This window comes from Mastomys coucha, unplaced genomic scaffold (assembly GCF_008632895.1).
Source record: "Mastomys coucha isolate ucsf_1 unplaced genomic scaffold, UCSF_Mcou_1 pScaffold14, whole genome shotgun sequence".
Taxonomy (NCBI): Eukaryota; Metazoa; Chordata; class Mammalia; order Rodentia; family Muridae; genus Mastomys; species Mastomys coucha.
In genome coordinates this window covers 27,446,461-27,455,047 of record NW_022196896.1, presented here as the reverse complement: position 1 = coordinate 27,455,047, position 8,587 = coordinate 27,446,461, and positions in this window count along the sequence as shown.

The window sequence follows — 8,587 nt, the reverse complement described above, 5'->3', positions numbered from 1 at the left end:
CCAAGTCTCCTTTTCCTTAGGCTTCCCTCTGGGACTGAGAAATCTGACCCTCAAACAGCTTGGCCCAGAGAGTGAACCTGTCCAAGCACAGCAGTGACACTGTTCCTGGCCCACACCTTGGCTTTTTGTGAAATCTTATCTCTCTGTCCAGCCTCCACACCTGCTCTGATCTTTTAACAGCTCCCTTGGGCCAACCTCCAGCTGGGCTTCATTTAGGAAAACAAGAAGGAAGACAGGTGTCTCCATAGATATGACAGTAGGGTTCACTTTGTTAATATCATTTAAATAATGAAGAATGGTGGCTAAGGTTACTTCCCTAGGTCATCCGGCTACTGCAGGAAATTAATTCAAAGAACTGGGCCTGTTCTAAGTACCAGGTCAGCTGAGCCCACACCTGCACCCCACCATCCATGCCTCCCCAGTGCTCATGGGTGAAGGGACAGAGGTCAATTCACAGGATGGACACAGAGAGCTATGTCTAAATGGTAGGATAAACAATTTGTCCAGAGAATCCAGGAACACTTTAATTTTGTACCCAGCCCATCAGTTCTTCATATACCTATTAATTCAGAGATTTGCTGGAGAAAAACCAATTCCAGAATTTTGGGCCAAATTTGAAGCTAACTTTACTAAATATTAAGCCCTGACCAAGAGATAGACTTTGGTCAAGGTTAGTCCCTAAAATTTCTCTTCACCTTTGCCTCCCCATCTCTGTTCTTTATTCCTTCTCTCTTTTGTTCCTTCCTTCTATTTATCTGTCATAAAAGGGTGTAGTGGGGCACAGAGAAAGTCCTGAGTCATTATGTTCTGGGTGAATATGCTGTTGACTATGGCATGGTCATGTCAAGGACCAAAAGCATCAGACTCATGGGAAAATGGGTGGCAAACCCTTTCCCTGGCCTATGTGTTGGCATGAGAGTGTGTGCAGAAAATGCCCACCACAACTATCCTCCCACATCCCCTACCAGCTATTTACGGCCCAGAGACTATTCCTTCACAGAGCCCACTCCTACAGAGATTAGATAAACCCATCTTTTTGTCCAATACATGTATTGTAAACATATTGAGCTTCCGAGCACTGTGATTTTCTGTATCAGAGACTCCTGATCTCAGCTTTTCTGTGTCTCTCTGCTTGTCTTCTGTTCATTCTCTGGAGCTGTGCTGGGTTTGGCCAGGTGTTCTACCAGAAAGGATACACGTGGAGTTCAGGAGCTCAGTGTTTTGGTATTCAGGGAGAGATCTGAGGTGAGAGTAGCTTCAGGACTCTGTACTTTGTTTCGCTTGGCAAATGTACCTCACTCCTGTCCTTGAGTAGGTGAGATTTCACTGCTTGTCAATGCAAGTGACAGGTAGAGAGGTCAATAAAAAGAGCTCTCAGTTTTGCCTGCAGCCAATTCAGTCTATCAATTGGTATAATGCTGCCTACAATTATATCGTATTGTGGGCAGTTTCTCAAGTTTTTACATGCTCTTTAAGAATAATCTGTCAATCAAAGATATCATAACTTGTTTAATTAGTCTGCTATTGAGGCCATTTATGTAGTTTCTAATTTTTCTTATTCTGATGCATTTTTTGGAGGCATGGTCCACACCAGCATTATTTCTGTGTAGTAGACTCCCACATGCTCAGAAGGAAGACTTTGGTTAAAAGCTACATGTGTTCTAATGGACTGGATATATTTTACAGATTGTTTTTCTTAGAAGAAGCAAATTAACTCACAGTCTTTTGCTACCAGCAGGGTATGTGTCCATCTACAGAGTCCTCAGAATTTTATCATTCTATTTCGATAGTTGAAAAAATACTAATTTTTGTTTCAATTTTTCCCATTTTTTTGAGATTGTGTTTATAGCATTACTGCCTCCTCTTTCTTCCCTCCAAACCCTTCCGTATACATCTCCTTGACATATATCAAATTCATGGCCTATCTTTTTATTAAGCTTTATTACATGTGTGTATGTGTGTGAACATACGTATTCCCAAATATAACCTGGTCAGTCTGAACAGTGTTATTCATATGTATGTGTCCAGAAATGACCATTTGGCTTTGTGTAACTAGTTGGTGTACTCTTCCCTGGGCAAGGCGATTTTTCCTGCTCTCAGTATTCTTTAGCAGCCTGTAGATCTTTGTGTAGGGTAGAGGCCTTACAGCCTTTCCCTTTTCTAACAGCCAATTCACATTTTTTAAAATTTTTTTTTAACACTCCAGATTTTATCCCACCTCCAGTCCACCCTCTACTGTTCCACACCTCCTGCATCTCCACGAGGATGTCCCCATCCCCTACACCCTACCCCACCAGACCTTTCTAGTCCCTGGGGCCCCCAGTCTCTTGAGGATTTGTTGTACCTTCTCTGACTGAACCCAGATCCTGCAGTCCTCTGCTGTATATGTGTTGGGGGCCTCATATTAGCTGGTATATGCTCCCTGGTTTTGGTCCAGTGTCTGAGAGATCTCAGGGGTCCCGGTTAGTTGAGACTGCTGGTCACTCTCCTCCTCAGCTTCTTCCAGCTTTTCCCTAATTCAACCACAGGGGTCAGCAGCTTCTGTCCATTGGCTGGGTGCAAATATCTGCATCTGACTCTTTCAGCTGCTTGTTGGGTCTTTTGGAGGGCAGTCATGATAGGTCCCTTTTGTGAGTGCTCCATAGCCTCAGTAATAGTGTCAGACCTTGGGACCTTCCCTTGAGCTGGATCCCACTTTGAGCCTGTCGCTGGACCTCCTTTTCCTCAGACTCTTCTCCAATTTTGTCCCTGCAGTTCTTTCAGATAGGAACAATTCTGGGTCAGAGGTTTTGACTCTGGGATGGCAACCCCATCTCTCACTTGATGCCCCATCTTCCTGCTGGAGGTGGGCTCTACAAGTTCCCTCTACCCACTGTAGGGGCTTTTATCTAAGGCTCTTCCCTTTGAGTCTTAAGAATCTCTCATCTCTCCCACGTCTCTGGTACATTCTGGAGCCCCCCCACTCCCTCCAGAGGTTGCCTGTTTCCATTATTTTGGTTGTTGCTCTTTATTGTGGGTTTCTTTTCTTGTGTCTTTTTTCTTTTCTATATTTACTTTTTTATATTTATGCTTATTGAAAATATCGGTTGGATACTCCCACAAGTTCTGCGCCACCACTGCCACAGCACATCTTGCAAGCAAGACAGATTGTAGGAGGAGGTTTTGTGTCTGGGTTTGTGTCCAGGTTTCTCCTTCTCTGGCCTGCAGAGTACTTTTTCCTGCCAAGGGTAGTAGCTCACTCCATGCAGGTACCAACTTTACCTCAACACATTCAATGTGCTGTACGGATGTTGTCCTCAGCAATGAAGTCCCACTTTTAGTTTCCAGAGAGTGACTTTCTGTCTTAGCATCAGCCTAGTTTGTTTAGGGATCCACACAGGACCCCCTCGGCCAACAGCTCAGCCCAAGCAACCCAGTCCCATCATTGGAAGGAAGTCTTGACTACAAAAGATGGTCAGTCAGACTTCATATCCACACTAGGAATTCTCACTAGGGTTACCCTCAATAGATTGCTGAAAGTTTCCACTGCACTGGGCCCCCCCAATACTCCCTAATTCCAGTGGTCTGATCTCCCCCTGTCTCTCTCTCCATCCATCTCTCCCACCACCTGTCCCCAACAACCCTAAGTCCACCTGCAAATTTTATTCTATTTCCCCTTCTCAGGGAGGTCCATAGGTTCAGTTCTCTTTACCTAATAACCTCTCTGGGTCTCTGGGTCTCTGGGTTGTAGCTCGATGATTACTTACTTAACAGCTAGAGCCCACTTAAAAGTGAAGACATACTATATTTATTTTTAGGGATCTGGGTTACTGTGGGACAAGAGGACTGTGCCATCAGACCTGGTAAGGTTGAAGCAGGTTTGAAAACCCCAGGAATTCCCAGAATTCAGAACAGTCCTGTAACACATAACCATGACATCCCATTGAGAGGGCCATGACAACTGGTCATGTAGCATAAAATCCCAGACTCCTGCATGCTAATGAGGTATCTAGATAGGCCCCAAGTGTTTAGCCAAAGAGCTTCTATTCCTGGGCAAGGTATTTAATCTCTGGTTCATCCTGAGTAAGACTTAAACATTATCCCCTCTCCCATAAATAAAGCAGTTTGGACAAGCAAAGACAAGCAAAGGCCCGCTGCTGGAGGAGGTCTTTGTCATAAAGAACTGTGCCTAAATCTCCCAGAGAAGGCCTCTTTTCCAACCCTTCTGTTCTTTCGACACTCATTCAAAGCCAAACTGGATTCTGCCCCATACAGGGCTCCATCATCCCCTTCCTACCTGACCCATAGGGAAAGCAGGCCTGAGGACCACAGTTCTCAACTCCTCAAGATTCCCAGCAGCATGTGGGTACACAAGAGATTGAGAACCACAGCATCTGTCCCAGAGTTTGTCGTTTCTCACTGAAAGGAAACATGGGTTGGGACCCCCTATCTCCGATTGCATTCTGCAATGTCCCAGCATGCCAGCAGTGAGGCAGAAACACAGCTCGACAGGTTACCTCACTCAGGGTGATTATTTCTAGTTCTGTCCATTTGTCTGCAAATTTCATAATGTCAGCAGCTGAGTAATACTCAGTTGTATAAATGTACCACATTTCTTTATCCATTCTTCTGTTAGGGGACATCTATGTTGTTTCCAGTTTCTGGCTATTAGGAATAAAGCTGTAATGAACAAGTAGCCTTGTGGTAGGATGGAGCATCCTTTGGGTATATGTCCAAGAATGGTACAGCTGCATCTTGAGGAAGATCAATTCCCAACTTTCTGAGGAACTGCCATATTGATCTCCATAGTGGCTGTACAGTTTGTACATTCACCAGCAATGGATGAGTGTTTTCCTTATTCCACATCCTTGCCAGCATGAACCGTCACTTGTGTTATTGATCTTAGACATTCTGACAGGTGTAAGATAGAATCTCAAAGAAGTTTTGATTTGTATTTCCCTGATGGTTAATGATGTAGAACATTTCTTAAAATGTTTTTCTTATTTCTTGAGTTCTTCCTATAGTTTGGATATTAGTCCTCTATTAGATGTGCAGTTATTACAACTCTTTTCTCAATCTGTAAGCTGCCTCCTTGTCCAATGATGGTGTTCTTGCCTTACAGAAGATCTTCAGCTTCATGATGTCCCTTTTACTAATTGTTGATCTTAGTGCCTGTACAACCAGTGTTCTGTTCAGAAAGTTGTCTCATGTCTCAATGTATTCAAGGTTGTTCCTCACTTTCTCTTTTAACTTTAACATAATACAGTGTGTTTGGATTTATGTTGAAGTCTTTGAACCACTTGGATTTGAATTCTGTACAGGGTGATATAGATCTATTTGTATTCTTCTACATATAGACAATTCAGTTTGACCATTACCATTTGTTGAAGGTGCTGTCTTTTTTTTCTAGTGTGTATTTCTGGCTTACTTATCCAGTATTTATCAAGATTTTCAATCAGATTCTATTGATTAACCTGTCTGGTTTTTTGCCAATACCATGTGTGTTTTATTACTATTACTGTAGTACAGCTTGAAATCAGGGATGGTGAGATGTCCAGTAGTTCTTTTATTGTTCAAGATTGTTTTAGCTAATTTTGTTTTGTTTTTTCCATATGAAGTTAGCAATTATTCTTTCAAGGTCTAGAAAGAGTTGTCTTTGAATTTTGATGGAGATAGTGTTGAATTCGTAGATGGCTTTTGTTCCCATGGCTATTTTTACTGTGTCAAGCCTACCAATCTAGGAGCATGGGAGATCTTTCTGTCTTCTGATATCTTCTTCGGTTTCTTTCATCAAATTCTTGAAGTTTTTGTCATACAAGCCTTTCACAAGTTGGTTAGAATTAACCTAAGATATTTTATATTATTTGAAGCTATTGTGAAAGGTGTTGTTTGCCTGATTTTTTTTCAGTCCCTTTGTTTTTTGTGTGTTGGACGCCTATTGATTTTTTGTTGTTGTTTGTGAAGGTTTCCTCTGCATTTCCTGTATACATTCCTAAATTGTTTATTTCCTGAATTCCCTCTGCTTGTTTTTTCTTTATTTCTTCTACTTCCATTTTCATGTCTTGAACAGTTTTATTTGTTTTCTTCAAATGTTTGTTTTTTTCTTGGATTTCTTTAAGGCCTTTATTCATTTCCTCCAATTGTTTGTTTTCCTGGCTTTCTTTGGGGGATTTGTTTATTTCCTTTTTAAGGATCTCTATCATCTTCACATGGTTTTAAATCTTTTTCTTGGTTTTCAGCTATGTTGGAAACTTCAGGGCCTGCTGTGATAGGATAGACAAGTCATAGTGAAGACATACTGCTCTGGCTATCACTGTTCATGTGGGGTGGCTAGGCATCTGGGTTTGGGGTAAGGTGGGGCGTCTAGGCACCTGGGTTTGGAGTGAGTAAGGTAGAGTTGCTGATTTTCTGGGTTTGTCTTTGTTGAGTGGGTGTTTTGTTCCTTGTTTTCAGTTTCTCCTCTGGATTTTTCAGAGAGGATGTTGGCTGTTTCTTGCTTGTTTTACTGACCTATTCAGCTGGTGTCTTCAAGGGGAATGCTTGCTGGTGCTGTGGCTGGGGAAAGGAGAGGCCAGAGGAAAATGGTCTCTTGCAGCACTAGGGGTGACCCTTAGAATTGGGTCTTGAACACAGAGATGAGAAGGTCCATGGGCAGCCTTCCTGGTTATCTGCCAGGCATGGCCTGTGGTTGAGCAGGGGTTGTCTGCCTGAGTTTGGGCCTGGGACAGAGAGATGAAGCAGAGAGGGAAGGTCCGGGTGGGATGGTCTGTGGGATCGGCAGAGGGTGTGGAGGGGAGGGCTTGAAGCTGCAGTGATATTCAATTCCAGCACTAGGGGCAACCCTGAGAATTGTGCTTAGGGTAAAAGAGTGCTTGTGCCTTTTTTTCTGTCACCTTCTTGCACGTTCCTTGACGTTAATTTGGAGTTGTGCCTCCAGCTTCCAAAAATGAATACTTGACTCATTCTTTTTAAGAACCCACCTAATACGGTTTGTCCTCACTGTTTGTAATCTCCCTGTTTCATCTATTATCTATCTATCTATCTATCTATCTATCTATCTATCTATCTATCTATCTTCTGTCCCTCTGTCCATCCGTCTGTCTGCCTGCCCGCCCACCTGTCTGCCACCCATCCAACCATCCATCTATCCATCCATCCATCCATCCATCCATCCATCTATTTATCTATCTATCTAACTATCTAACTATCTATCTACCATCTATTTAAGTTTTTCAAGACAGGGTTTCCCATGTACCTCTTGCTGTCTTAGAACTCACTCTGTAGACCATGCTGACCTCAAACTCAGAGACCTACCTGCTCTGCCTTCCAAGTGTTGGGATTAAAGGCATGTTTAGTTTTAATTGCTTGTGTGATGAATTGGGAAATATTTATTGGAATATGGGCTATTTATCAGTGGCTTTATCACTAAAAAAATCACCTCCCCATTTCCAGTAGCCATTAACAGTACCTCCTGGATGGCACAGGGGACTGTAACCCTGAACTCATTTCATGGTACTTGTAAAAGATAAGGCCTGTTAACATTTCATCCTACATGGATGACAGACTCATGAGACTCCACCCTTCACTGAAGAACCATGAAGAAAAAAACAAATGCTATCAGCACATAGACTACTTCAGTCTTTTAGAGAGAGGGGACAAGTGTCAATAGCAGATTATTTCTGTAGCTGGACTTTTGTGGGGGACAAATCTACCTGCAAGTCATGAGAGATTTCTTGACTCTCAGGAGGATGGATTTCTGGACATTGGTATGTGTAACTATCTTGCTATGAATGCTTTATGGTGTGGGAAAAATTTAATTCATATATTTTCCTTTCATTCCACCATCAGTATATATTTAATTTACCCTTAAAACCAAAGACTTGCTGAGACATGAGCTCCTAAAGTTGATGTTTCCAGTATATCAGATGATTGGGATTAGGCCCTGACATCATGAATTTTTTCCTAAGATCAAAATACATTATGTATATGTATAAGAATGTTATGATGAAACCCAATACTATATGTATACAACACATGCTAACAAAACCCACAAAAAGATTATAGGTCTTCATATTCATAATTTGCCATTTTTATTTTAGATTCTAGGTCATGGACTTGTAAAATCTGTTAAGCAACATGGTGCATGGAACATGTCAGTCTCTACTCTAAACTGTCCCTGCTTAGAGAATCAAAAGAAGATTTTTCAGTAACTTTGAGATATTTTTATTCCATAAAGAGAGTGTTTGCAGGTTGTGTCTCGTTCATGATCATCTGTCTAGGCCCTCCTGAAGGGTCATGATTATGAAGACATCTTTAATGAAGCTGCATGTAGTTTGGCTTAAGAAAAATAACCCCAAATTGGCCTTACTCTAATGAGTCATACGCTTTTCAAATCTAAACACCATCTTTGGCTTAATAGTATGTGGCACAAGTTTCTTTCACATATATTATATACTATTGCTTTGAGAAAAGACTAGCTAACATGTTTTCAGTTTTAAAACTTTTTATTGATTCTTTGTGAATTTCACATCATGCACTCCAATCCCACTCATCTCCCACCCTCTCACACCCAACCTCCACCCTTGCAATCTCCCATCCAAAAGGAAAA